This window comes from Mustela lutreola, chromosome X, assembly GCF_030435805.1.
Source record: "Mustela lutreola isolate mMusLut2 chromosome X, mMusLut2.pri, whole genome shotgun sequence".
In the NCBI taxonomy this organism is placed as follows: Eukaryota; Metazoa; Chordata; class Mammalia; order Carnivora; family Mustelidae; genus Mustela; species Mustela lutreola.
In genome coordinates, this window is record NC_081308.1 from 8,232,530 (window position 1) to 8,245,412 (window position 12,883).

A 12,883-nucleotide genomic window follows, 5' to 3' on the forward strand; every position below is an offset into this window, starting at 1 on the left:
GCTATAGAGCTGTTAAAAAGAAAACCATAGACCCCAAATGGAGTCACTTATACCCGGCCCACCTCACCAAACCAGGGCTTAATCCCTAACCTAATCGCAGTTTCAGACTTCCCTGGAAATGTAGTCTTAATGGGTCAGTCTGGAATTTTCTGGTTAGCACCAGTGAGGTAATCTGCCACATAGACTCTCTTCTATCCCCCAAAGGGAGATGATGTAATCTGCTCTTTCTTTATCTCTGCTCCCTTCTGTCTATAAAAGCCTTCCATTTTGCACAGCAACTTGGGTTCCTTTATACTTGCTGGATGGGATGCAGCCCAATTCATGAATCATTCAATATAGCCAATTAAATCTTTAGGTTTTACTCTGTTGAATTTTTGTTATTTAATAGAGCCAATGATGTTACTTTGAGGTTTATTACCAAATCTGCATGGTACTGTCATAGAAGTATGTAAAAGAAGTAAAATGAGGTCTCCTCCTGTCTGAGAGTGGCAGGGTCAGTCATTCAGACCAATTCCCTGGATAAAATATTTTTTATAAAGCTTAAAATTACCGAAGAGCTGACAAAAGCACAAAAGTGAAGAAAGATGTAAAATAACACGCGTTGGCGAGGATGTGGCGAATCGAAACCCTTGTGCATTGCAGTGGGCATGAAAAATGGTGTAGCTGCTGTGGAAAACAGTTTGGCAGTTTCTCAAAAAGTTAAACATAGAAATACCATATGATCCAGCAATTTCACTCTTAGGTGTATATTCAAGAGAATCGAAAGCAGGAACTCAAACATACTTGTACACCAATATTCATAGCAACATTTGCCGCTCTAGGCAAAAGGTGGAAACAACCCAAGTGTCCATCAGCAGATGAATGGATAAAAATGTGGTCTATCCATTACCATGGAATATTAACTCATCTATAAATAGGGGTGAAATTCTCATACATGTAACAACACGGATAAACTTTGAAACCATTATGTTAAGAAAAATAAGCCAAATACTAAAGAACAAATACTGTGTGGTTTCACTGACATGAGGTATCTAGAGTAGGCAAATTCATGGAGACAGAAAGTAGAACAGATTTTACCAGGGACTGTGGGAAGGGGTTATGGGGAATTACTACCTCAGGGGTATAGAGTTTCTTTTGGGGATGATGAAAAATTCCAGAAATGGATAGAGGTGATAGTTACATGGCATGTGAGTGTACTTAATGTCACTGAACTGTACATTTAAAAATGGTGCAAATTTAATGTTATGTATATTTAATCACAGGGGGGAAAAATGAAGGAGAAACCCGACAGGTAACTGAGCACAGAAGTTGCTTTTGACCTAATAGCATTTACCAATTTTCAGAAAATTAAGACCTATTCTTTACAGCCTCCTGCATCAGGAGAGACAGAGAGCAAAGCATAGAGTCTTTTTGTTAGGTTTTTAATACTCATCTCATTAATTTTATCATGATTGTGTCCATGAGGTTTCTGACTCAGAGACAGACTATCAGTAGTGTTATTTACATAGGAATCATTGCAGTGGGTCGGGAGAGGGGGGTAGGGTTGTAGACATTGGGGAGGGTATGTGCTATGGTGAATGCTGTGAGGTGTGTAAACCTGGTGATTCATAGACCTGTACCCCTGGGGCTAATAATACATTATATGTTTATAAAAACATTTAAAAAAATTAAAAAACTAATAATCATTGCATTGGCTCATTTGCCCCCAATCTTACAGCCTGGGACCTCACAAAGAAAGTCAGATAGAAAAAAAATCTCTCCTTTGAGGGACCAGATGGTCCATAGGTGAGGAATGGAGAAGAATGCATGTTCCCTGCTCATGCATAAGAGAAACAGGCAATTGTTTTCCCCTGTTCTCTTAAAAAGAGGGATTAAAACTTTTGCTTCTTGGGGATAGGGTGAAAGGATCTTGGGTTCTCACTCTAACCTTTTTTTTTTCCTTTTAATTTGACAGAGATCACAAATAGGCAGAGGTAGGCAGAGAGAGAGAGGGTAAGCAGGCTCCCTGCTGAGGAGAGAGCCAGACATGGGGCTTGATCCTAGGACCCTGAGATCATGACCTGAGCCGAAGACAGAGGCTTTAACCCACTGAGCCACCCAGGCGCCCCTCACTCTAACCTTTTAGAATGTATCTTTTTAATGACTAGCTAAGCCTGAATGACAGGTTTTCCAAGGCCCTGAGCCTTTTTTTCCCTTGAAATGTTAACACATACCTCCAGAGTTAGGAGAATCTCGCTGGAGTTCTCTCAGTATCTATCCTGTTCTACGTGACTTTCCCAAGGCTTGCTCTTGGCTCTGAATCCCAAGTTTTCAGCAAAATTTATTCAGAAATCCCCACCTCTGCAGAAACACAAAAAATATTTTCTCTGCACCCACCCTGTTGAATACCACACTTCAAAAATTTTGATAAAGTTCAGTTTATCAGCTCTTGCCACTATTTAATAATGATTTCCCCATAAGATCAGGACCAGGGCAAAGATCTCCCTGCTCACCACTTCTATTCAGCATTGTACTGGGGGTTCTAACCAGTAAATTAAGGCAAGGGGGAGAAGTGGGGCGAGAAGGACAGGAAGAGGAAGAAGCAGAACGGATTTCATTTGTAGATCACATGATCATCTACGTAGAAAATGCTAAAGCATCTACAAGAAGCCTACTAGAACAGTAAGTGAGCCTAGCAAAATTATACCCAAGTACCTGTAATGTATGGCAGAATGTGATAGCTGCTTTATAGAGATACTGTGTCCTTCCCGAGTACTGAGGTGGTGAGATTAATTCTCTTGGAGAAAGCGGAAGTCATCATAGGAGGTCAGCTGTGAATCAGGTGTTTGAGGGAAGATTGATTTTGGTCAGGAGGAAGGCAGTTGACGTTCTAATGGGAGGACAGAGAAAAAACAAATGTTTGGAGATGGAAAATCATGGCACTGAAATGTCAGACCTTGAATGTCAGACCTAGAATTAAGGACTTCATCTGAACAATTTGGAACAATTCTCAAAGCCTTCCTTAAAGTGTTATAAAATTATCTTCTCAGCTATAAAATAATAGTCTTATTTTCCTGTTGACTAGTCAAAAAAGATGATTATGTTCATAGGTAATTTAAAATCACTCAGAGGGATACCTGGGTGGTTCAGTTGGTTAAGCATCTGCCTTTGGCTCAGGACATGAACTCAGGGTCCTGGGATCGAGCCCCGCATCAGGCTCCCTGCTTAGCAGGGGACCTGCTTCTCCCTCTGCCTCTGCCCCTCTCCCTCCTTGTGCTCTCTCTCTCTGTGTCAAATACATAAATAAAATCTTAAAAAGTAATAAATAAAATCACTCAAAGTGTACCTTAGTATTTTGGAGTAGGCAAAACAACCCAGTTTGATGTAAAAACAAATGAGAACATGACATGAAACGTTTCAAATGTGCTGCTCTTGGATATTTACCATCTCTCCATAGAATCCTAGAATATAGGCTTTTTGAGGGTAGCAAAACGTGATCTAAGTCTTTCATATTTGCCACTGTGCGGACCATTTGGTAGGTGTTTAATAAGCCCTTGCTATCCAGCAATGATGCAGAACTGCAGCAGTTCACTCGGTAGCTCTTGACATTATTAAAAAATGAGCGTTGCCAAGTTAAGAAAAAACCCCTAGCACACAGCCAAGGAATAAACATGGGAACAGGCTGGAAATAGATTTATTTCTTGAAGCTGTTTCTTCGAGGACCCAGCACTTACCTGGAGGGTCCTTCCCCCCATCCAGGCCACACTGAGCATCCTGGACATTTCCCAAGGCAGACAGCTTCCTCCTCCTCCAGTCCAGTTCATAGAGGAAGACATGGCTTACACATTTCAGGACACCAATGTGCTCTATTCAATACTTCGTTTCTCTTTCCTATCCCAAAGCACATGGAGCAGGCATCTTTCTTCCTCTGCCTATTCCGTACCCTTTTCTCAGAGGAGCCTGAAAGCACAAACCTCAGCACTTCAGAGACTGACCCCTCCACACTAATTTCTAGAATAAGCCCTGGAGTGGACAGGTGGCTGTACTGACACAGTTTACCATGTGGGGAACTTGCCTTCCTTTGGGTCACACCCACTCCTACTCAGAAAGCAAATTCTGAGGCCCCGAAGGCTGTTCCTTCTCCCAAGACAATGTCCTGTCTGCAAGATTGCACCCTTAGGCGGGCCATCCTTCTTAATGACAAGATGTCCACCATCACCTGTGGACTCGAACTGCGCTTTTGCTTTTGAAACCATCTGCCTCATTTTCCCAGTGTTGAATGTAAATAGACTGCTGTTAATGTATTTAACTGAAAAGACTTCTTCTTCTTCTTCTTCTTCTTCTTCTTTTTTTTTTTTTTTTTTTTTTGCACTAATCTGAGGCTCATAAGGAAAAATCTCAACTGGGGTTAGTTAAGGTTACACGAATAAGCAGGGAATCTATGTCCTCATTATCTCTGCCTTGATTTGTTTTGCTGTCAAAGATCAGCTCAGAATAGTTTGCCAGAGCAAACCTTACTTGCAACGGGATGACAGAAACCAAGGTAAAATGAAGGATGTGTAACTAAGGAGAAATTAGCATATTTTAAACGGCAGGTTTGGGAGACTTACAAACTATAGTAGTGTATTAGTTAGGACTCTCCAGGAAACAGAACCAATAGAATACACACATGCACACACACGCACATATTGAGACAAGGGATCCTAGAGGTATATTCTAAGGAATTGGCTCGCGTGATTCTGGAGGCTGAGAAGTCCCATGATTTGCCATCTGTAAGCTGGAGACGCGGGGGAGCCACGGGTATAAGTTCTAGTCGGAGTGACTGAGAAGACCCATGGGCCAGCTCAAGACTAGGCAGAGAGAGCAATTTCCCCCTTACTCCCCCTTTTGTTCTATTCAGACCTCCAGTGGACTGGAGGAGGCTCACCCACGTTGGGGAAGGCAGTCTGCTTTATTGAGTTTATGGATTCAAATGTTAATCCATTTGGAAGCACCATCACAGATACACCTCAGATAACGTCTAACCAAAAATCTGGGCACCCCATAGCCCAGTCAAGGTGACACAGAATTCATCATCACAGGTAGTGAGCAGTTTAGCAAATATCCATGGAGAGTTGGTACTCCCCACCCCCTATATGTCTCCATTCTGACAAATCGAACTGGCCACCTGCATGTCAGTTGTATGGTTCACCCACAGCCTTCACTTTTCCCACCACCTGTCTTTGGCAGGAGCCTATCTCAAATGTAAATCCCGTTCTTCCTCTTTGGAACAACTTCACCAAAGAAATGAGTCTAGCACAGTGGGTTCAGTTGGGCGGGATTGTACTTCCTAGGGGATATTTGGCAAGGTCTGGAGACATTTTTGATTGTCACAGCTGGGGAGATGCTGCTGGCATCTGGTAGTTCAAGGCCAGGGATGCTGTTCGGCACCTTCTGATGTAGAGGGCACCCCCACAACAAAGAAACACCCGGCCCAAAATGTCAATAATGCAGAGGCTGAGAAATCCCGGTCTAGAGAAAAAGAAGCATTCCAAATTCCAATGTGCCCCCGACATCCCCCATCTTTGCCACGAGAAACCCATGCTTTCTCAAAGCTTCCCGGACTGGCGTTTTTCCACTGGGTTTAAATTACTGGGTAGGATCTAGCCTAAAAATTGGCAACTTTTGAATAGCTTTAAGGTAGACATGCTACCGTATCAAATTTGGATGAAACACGAGAAAGCCATGAGAGAAGTCAGGCAGCACTTTGAAATCTGAGAGAGCTGTGTGAGTTGCGTGCGGGTGGCTTCATTCCAGCTCATGGCGCAAAACACCCCATAGTGAGTTCTCAGAAGACGAGAAGCGAATATTCATTTTCGTCAGAGGCAAACGCTGAAACTGCAGTTGTGACCTCTTCAGACCTTCAGAAGGTGCCAGTTCATTCCCAGTGTACTACCACTTTGATTCTAACGGCACTGGGTTGTCTTGCTTCATAGTGGTCAGGGGCAGAACTTCAATCAGAAGAAATCTCGTTTCTGGACTGGTCGGTTTATATGCTCTATTCCGAACCTGATTGCTTTTTTCTTAAATGGGTAACCTGTGCAACTTTGCTCATGGTCAGAAAAAAAAAAAAAGTCCCTGTGAATAATTTACAAAAGACAGAGCTGCTCCTCTTTTGCATCCTTAAATCTCTCCGAGCATGTGATTGTCTGAGCGTATCTGGTTTCCAAGTAGCTGAGTGATGAAATATGATTGGCCTCTCGGCATTGATTCCTCCTGTCCTTCCTCTCTCACTCTTCTTGCCTAGCAGTTAGTTGTTTGCAAGGATACAATCATTCTTCTTTTAAAAGAATAAAGAACGAAGTTCTTTCTTTCCATCCTTAGGAAAAGGTGGGCTGTTTTGCCTTCCTACCATGGACGAGGATCTTGAAGGAGAGACTTGGCAGACTATTTCTACTCCCTGGGGCTTCGGCCAGGCAGTAGAGGATGAAGGAGAACATACCTGCCAGTGAGTACTAGTCCTCAAGTACAAATATCTGGGGTCTTATCATTGTTTTCTGAGATTAGCTTATGTTTTTTTGTAAGATGAATTTAATTGGACATGGGTTGAAGACCATGTCTCAGAATTATACAAAAACGATGCCTTTGATAGAAAACCGATGGGATCCTTATGAGTTTTGTCTCAATAATTCTAATTTTTAAAAAGAATATTGGAGGTGAAGCAGGAATATCTTGTCAAAGAAAAGTGTGACAACCATACACTGCTTTGGCTGTTTATTTCCTTAAGACTCACTGTCTAGAGGCACTTTTGGGAAGAGAGAAACTGATTTTAGCTGCTCATCTTTATATATGGTATTATAATAGGTTATCATTCACAGTAAACTTTGGACTACGCTTTTTGCAAGGGAAATTGGATTGTGCTGTGCTTATTTTCTTTTAAAAGTAGTAGCTCTCAGTGACAAATGTATCTATCAGGATGAAAAGTTTTGATTTTGAAACAGAAAATGCTCTATTGGCTATACACATTAGTTTGTATTTCATTGCTTCTTTATCTTCACTGGTCTTGATAAATAAGTTTTTCTACTTTGGAAAAAACTGCTTTTTACAGAAAGTTCAGATCCTTGATGAGTGGCTTATGGTTTATATAAATATGTAAGTCTTTCTTGAGGTTGTTGAAGTTTCAAATGTGAGAAGTTTGTCAGTAATGCATACACTTTGGAATGCTAATTGGAAAGTTTCCAGTCATTCTGCTATTTAATGCTTTCTCATTAATCACTGGCACCTATGAATTTGTTTAAATGCTATTCTTTCAGCAGATTCTATGATTATTGAGTGTTTAAGCATTGCAATGAGAACATTGTGTAGAGGCCCACATATAAAAGAACTGCCACAGGTTAAGAAAAGCTCTCCAAATGGGTAAAATTCATTAGCCTTGACTTTTATCACTTGACACTTTGAGCCAAATGTGTTTAGAGTTGCCGTAATTTTCCATAGTAGTAGTCACTTGTTAGCACTGTCTGTTTTAAAACATTTTTACAGTTTGCATGGGTGCAAAGGAAACCTCTTTTTGTTATGTAGTTCATTGTAGAGAAAATTTAGAAACAGAGGTTGTCATTCTATGGGATTAAAATACACAGGACTGTGACATTTTAGAACTGGCAACTATGATGTCCCCAAACTGTTTGCTTGTGCCATCATTTCATTGGAGAACTTTTCTTTTTAGTGTGCACATTTTCTTCCTGATTTCATACCTGAAAATGAAATGATTGACTGTATTTGGATTAAGGAGAATGACTGCTTAAGCCCTAGGATCCTGAGATTTGTGTCTCTTGCTTGCCTGATCAGTAACATGAAAAGAAATAGACTCAGCTCCAAGCTCATTGAAGCGTATTGTTTACAGGTTGGGGAGAAAGTAGGTAATGAAAGAGATAAGAAATACTGTAAATCAAAATACTAAAGCCAAGCCACCAAATTCCAGTTTGATGGTTTATTGGCCATGGTTTTAGCTCCATGTATCCGGTGACAAGTCTCATGTGTCTTGTTTTATTAGAATTACTGCTAGATAAGTTTCTAAAGACTGAAGTTCTGTGTTACCCATGGATGTGCTTAGTCATTAGATGATCTGAGTTAGTATATTATTAGTTTTCTTTTTATACATAAAATATGATTTTATTTTTATGACTCAACACAAAAAGCAAACCATTATTATTACTTCAGCTCATGTGTAGAGTGGAGGATGCCATCAGGTATAGAACATAGAACTCTTAATGGGGTTCAGGATTCAATGGGCAGGGGCAGTCTTCACGGAGCAAGTGCTGCCGGTCCCGTTCACTCAGAACTGAGTCTCACTGGTGCTGCTGACTTTTCACAGGAATAAGATCCAAAATCCTTAGTCTGTCCTTCAGCCAGGCAGTACAGGCTCCCTAGACTGGGAGGTCCCTGGGAATGGTTCACTTTCCTGAAGTTTTATAACCTTCAAAATTAAAGGGACTTGAGGTTGTTTTTATTGTTGATTAAAGAGCACCTGGTTTTTCTTTGCCCAGTAGAGTAGCCCCACAGAATGGTTAGGACCGTAGTTTCCAGAACTAGTCTGACCTCGGTGTGCACCCTCCTGCTTCATTTACTGGCTCTATGGCTTTGGGTGACTTTGTCAGTTTCAGTAAGTCTTAGTCCTCATGTCTGTAAAATGAGGATCATACCTACCTCATGGGGATAGAGGGGTAAGTTAGTTCTTATTAGGAACATCTCCTTTCCCAGTGCCTGGCTCATCCAATTATCTGCCTACTGAGGATGATTCTTACTGTTCACAGGTAAGCTAGGAGCAGTGATAGCAGAGCCTTTCAGAAGCGATCTGGATCGCAGGCCTTCAGGTCCAGCTTAAGTTTGAGAGGAAGTTATAGATTATGTTGCTGTATCTTCTGGTAGGAAGATTCTAGTCTTCTAGTGGGAAAAATGATTCATTTAGAACCTGGTAGGAGGAGTGAGTACAGGCGGGTAGGAAGGAATGTAATACTTCTCTGCAGTTTCTTTGGTTTTTTAAACACAAAGCTTGGTAGGAAGTATAATGAAAACACTAGAGAGGTTAAAAATAGAAGTAAAATAGGATGAGTTGATTTCTGCTTAACGGATATTTGTGGATAACCTACCAATGTGCTGAGCGCTGGGGCACGAGGATAAAAGTCAAGGCTACAGTAGGGTGCCGCACTACACCTACTAGAATGGCAAAAAGGACAGCTGCTGGCAATGCCAAGTGCTAGCCAGGATGTGGAACTACCGGAACTCTCACTGATTGCCAGGACAGTGGACCAGTCAAGTGGTATAGCCACTTGGGAGACTATTTGGTAGCTTCTCATAAAGCTTAATACATGTTTGCAGTAAAACCCATACAGTCCCATTCCTGGGTCTTTACCCCAGAGAAATGAAAACTCATGTTCACAGACAAACCTTTCACAAAAAGTTTATAGCAGCTGTATTCAAAATTGCCCCAGACTGGAAACAGCCCAAACTTCCTTCAACAGATCCATGGATAAACAAACTGTGGTAAATCCTTACAATGAAATATGACTCAGCAATAAAAAGGAACAAGCTATTGATACACACAACAATTTTGGATAAATGTCAAAGGCATTATGCTAAGTGAAAGAAGCCAGTTTCAAAAGGTTATGTACTGTATGATTCCATTGATATGACATTCTCCAAAAGACAAACTATAGTGACAGAGAACAGATCAATGGGTGCCGGGGGTGAGGGTTAGGGAAGGGTGTGATAATACCTTATGTAACGGAGCTACTCTCTATCCTAACTGTGGTCCTCATTACAGGAATCTATACATGTGATAACGTTTATAGAACTTTATACATCAAAAAGTCAGCTTTACCGTGTGATAATTTAAAACATGAAAAATGAGAATACAGGGTTCTTGCCCTTGAGGAGTTCACAGGTGCAATGAAGGACAAACACAAATATTTATAGCATAGGGGGGTGAATGCAGTGATTGTGACATGCTGAGAGCATGTCAACTAGTGTGATGTGTCCTGCCGATATGCCATGACTGGGCTACAGGTATACCCAGAGGTTGCTGCACAAGGACTGTGGTGTCCTGAGACCCAGGCCAGTTGCTTATGGCCAGGAACAGCCTGGCCCCTTTACCCTTAACCTTCTTCTGTGTGCACCGAAATGTGAAAAAGCTTGGGAAGTCCTAGTTTAAGGTATTACAAGAGCACAGAGCAAGAGCAGTTTGCTTGTCCGGGAGGACAAGGTTCCTGGGAAAGACTCCATAAGGGAGGTAAAGGCTGCAGTAGGAAACGGAGGATAAGACGGGCTAGGCATTGCAAGCAAGTCAGACCTTGCCCGAGAAAGGCACAGAAGAGGCCAAGTGGGATGCAAGTTGGGAGCTCTAGGGTTTTCAAGATTACAAGAGTATGAAGGGTGAGGTGGGGCTAGAGAACTGAGATTGGGAACAGATTTCTGGAGAGCCTTGTATAAGAAAGGAACATTTGGGTTTTTGATAGTTAGATTCTGAGCATATTTAGAGATGGATAGGGAGGAGGCAGCAGAGAGGGCGATTTGACGGAAGAAGAGGAGACTGGCAGGAGGAGATCATGGGAAGAAGCAGAGTGTTCAGTCTCAGCTGTCAAGTGCTGGCGAGCACTCTTACAGTGTGCAGCCGTCATGGAAGACTCAGCCTCCTGGGAAGACCTTTTCACTCATTCGTTCATCAGTTCATTCAACAGATCTTTACTGAGCACACACCTGCATGATAGGCACTATTGGTCCTGGGGATCCAACAGTGAACAACACCAAGTCCTAGCTCTTGTGGAGCTGATATTTTAGGAACTAAATGAGCTCAGCTTTGGACAATTTTGAAGTGTAAAGGGACTCTGAGGTAATAATACATAGTAGACAGGCCCTCTAAAGACCAGTCTGGGCTGAAAATACAAACAAGTAGTCACTGGTACAAAGAAATCAGAGCCTTGGGAATTGGTTCAAGAATCCATTTTTTATACGTCAGTAAAGCTGGAAAAAAACCCATTTATTTTTTCACCAAAATTCTCAGTGAATTGTCATTAAGATTTGTTCATAGGTGTGAGAAGGAGAGATGCATCTAGCTTACACTATAATCGCAAGGGTGCTTATCTGCCCAGTTTCCTTTTTTCTGACATCCTGGTAAAGTGTTCTCTAATCTTTCTAGAAGAGATGGTGTTAAAATTAACAAATGTTTCTGACATGCAGAGCATTATACTAAGCTCTAGGGTGGGGAGGGGATAGAAAAAAAGAGTAGATTGGGTCCCTGTTCTGAAAACATTTAAGAGTCTCACAAGGAGAGCTAGCTCCTTTACCCTTTGTGTTTGTGGTGCTTGAGAACAGCCATAAGCAAATAAGTAGAAATTCTAGGTTGCTAAGGGTACTGAATCTTGCTGTACATATGCACGGGCTGAGTCGCAAAGCAATCATCAAGGACATTTCCAAAAGGAGTATGTTCTGAAATCAATTTTTGATGACCTGACAATAATTGGAATGACATAGGCCAAGTTCTTGGCTTTGACTTTGGGCAGCACAAATGGGCATGTGATATTTTGAAGAGATTCTTTTAATGAAATAGTTTTAACCCAGACGTGTTGTCAGAGCTATTGTGACTCAGGTTCCTATTGATGCTACCATGTTGATGTGACCAACCCCTGCCCCCAACCAAAACATTAAAATTCTAGCTGTCCTGACAACCAGGAAATAAACAAGTGATGTCGTTTCTCCATCCTGAGGCCTCATCTCCTTGTGGTGGGTTTGGGACATTTGGGAGTCAAAAGTGAGAAGGTAAAAGGTTCAGGCACCATCTGGTGGGCAAACTACCCGTGACAGAATCATGTGCTAACTAACCATTGTCAGCTTATAAAGGACTTTTGGTCGTTCTAAGCTCAGTTACCACTCATTTTTGGAGCTTCCATGGCATCTTGAATGGTCTACATCTCATGTTATTTAATTTCTCTTTTAAAATGACAATGGCTCAGGGCGCCTGGGTGGCTCAGTGGGTTAGGCCACTGCCTTCAGCTCAGGTCATGATCTCAGAGTCCTGGGATCGAGCCCCGCATCGGGCTCTCTGCTCAGCAGGGAGCCTGCTTCCTCCTCTCTCTCTGTCTGCCTCTCTGCCTACTTGTGATCTCTCTCTGTCAAATAAATAAATAAAATATTTAAAAAAAAAAGGAAAGAAAAAAAAATGACAATGGCTCTACTTGTTTACATGTAACAACGAGTTCCACTTAACTCAACTAAAAATTTAACTTATTTTCTTTTCCATTTGATAATTCAGGGACAGACATCTCTGTTATTTGGAGTCTTCTCAAATATACTCAGTTTTATTCATCAGTGTTATGTTGGACACTAAAGGTAAAGAGGAGGAAGAATTTATGTGTCTTTATTCTTGGCTCCATTTTGTACATAAAGTCTTCAAATAAATTTCTAACAGATCTAATGTATATTATATTAGAATATATATATTCTCTCTGTATAGAATTCATTTACTGATATTCATTTTTAATTGGTATCTTAAGAGTTAGCTAAGATACCCTTAAATACTTAGTTTTAACAGATTTTAAAAGATCTTTATTGCCTTTTTATTATAAATTTAATGCATACCTGTAAAAGTTAAAAAAAATACTGAAAGGAATAAAGCTGAAAGTAAAAGTCACATAATTGAGGAGGGGCTAAGTATAGCACAAGGATCAAGAAGTCTGTCATATGCATGACTTAGTGATGAAACACCAATTTCACATTTTGGGAGGGACGCTTTTGAGGGACCTGACTCTCAATTGCTGAGTCATGGTGTTCCTTGCATAAAAGGGGCCCATCAAAACGACTGTATCAAAACCATCATGTCGTTCCACTTCTGAGTATTAATCTAAAAGAATTAAAAGTAGGATCTCGAAGAGAC

At 41.2% G+C, this 12,883-nt stretch overlaps 1 long non-coding RNA gene across 1 annotated transcript in view; it reads left to right on the plus strand.

The window, feature by feature from the left end:
* LOC131821892 (uncharacterized) overlaps positions 1-6,457 on the plus strand; it is a 52,605-nt gene extending 46,148 nt beyond the window's left edge. The window contains exon 3 of the long non-coding RNA XR_009350010.1: positions 6,343-6,457. This is a non-coding gene — a long non-coding RNA (uncharacterized LOC131821892). The remainder of the gene's footprint in view (positions 1-6,342) is intronic.
* The last annotated feature ends 6,426 nt before the right edge of the window (positions 6,458-12,883 follow it).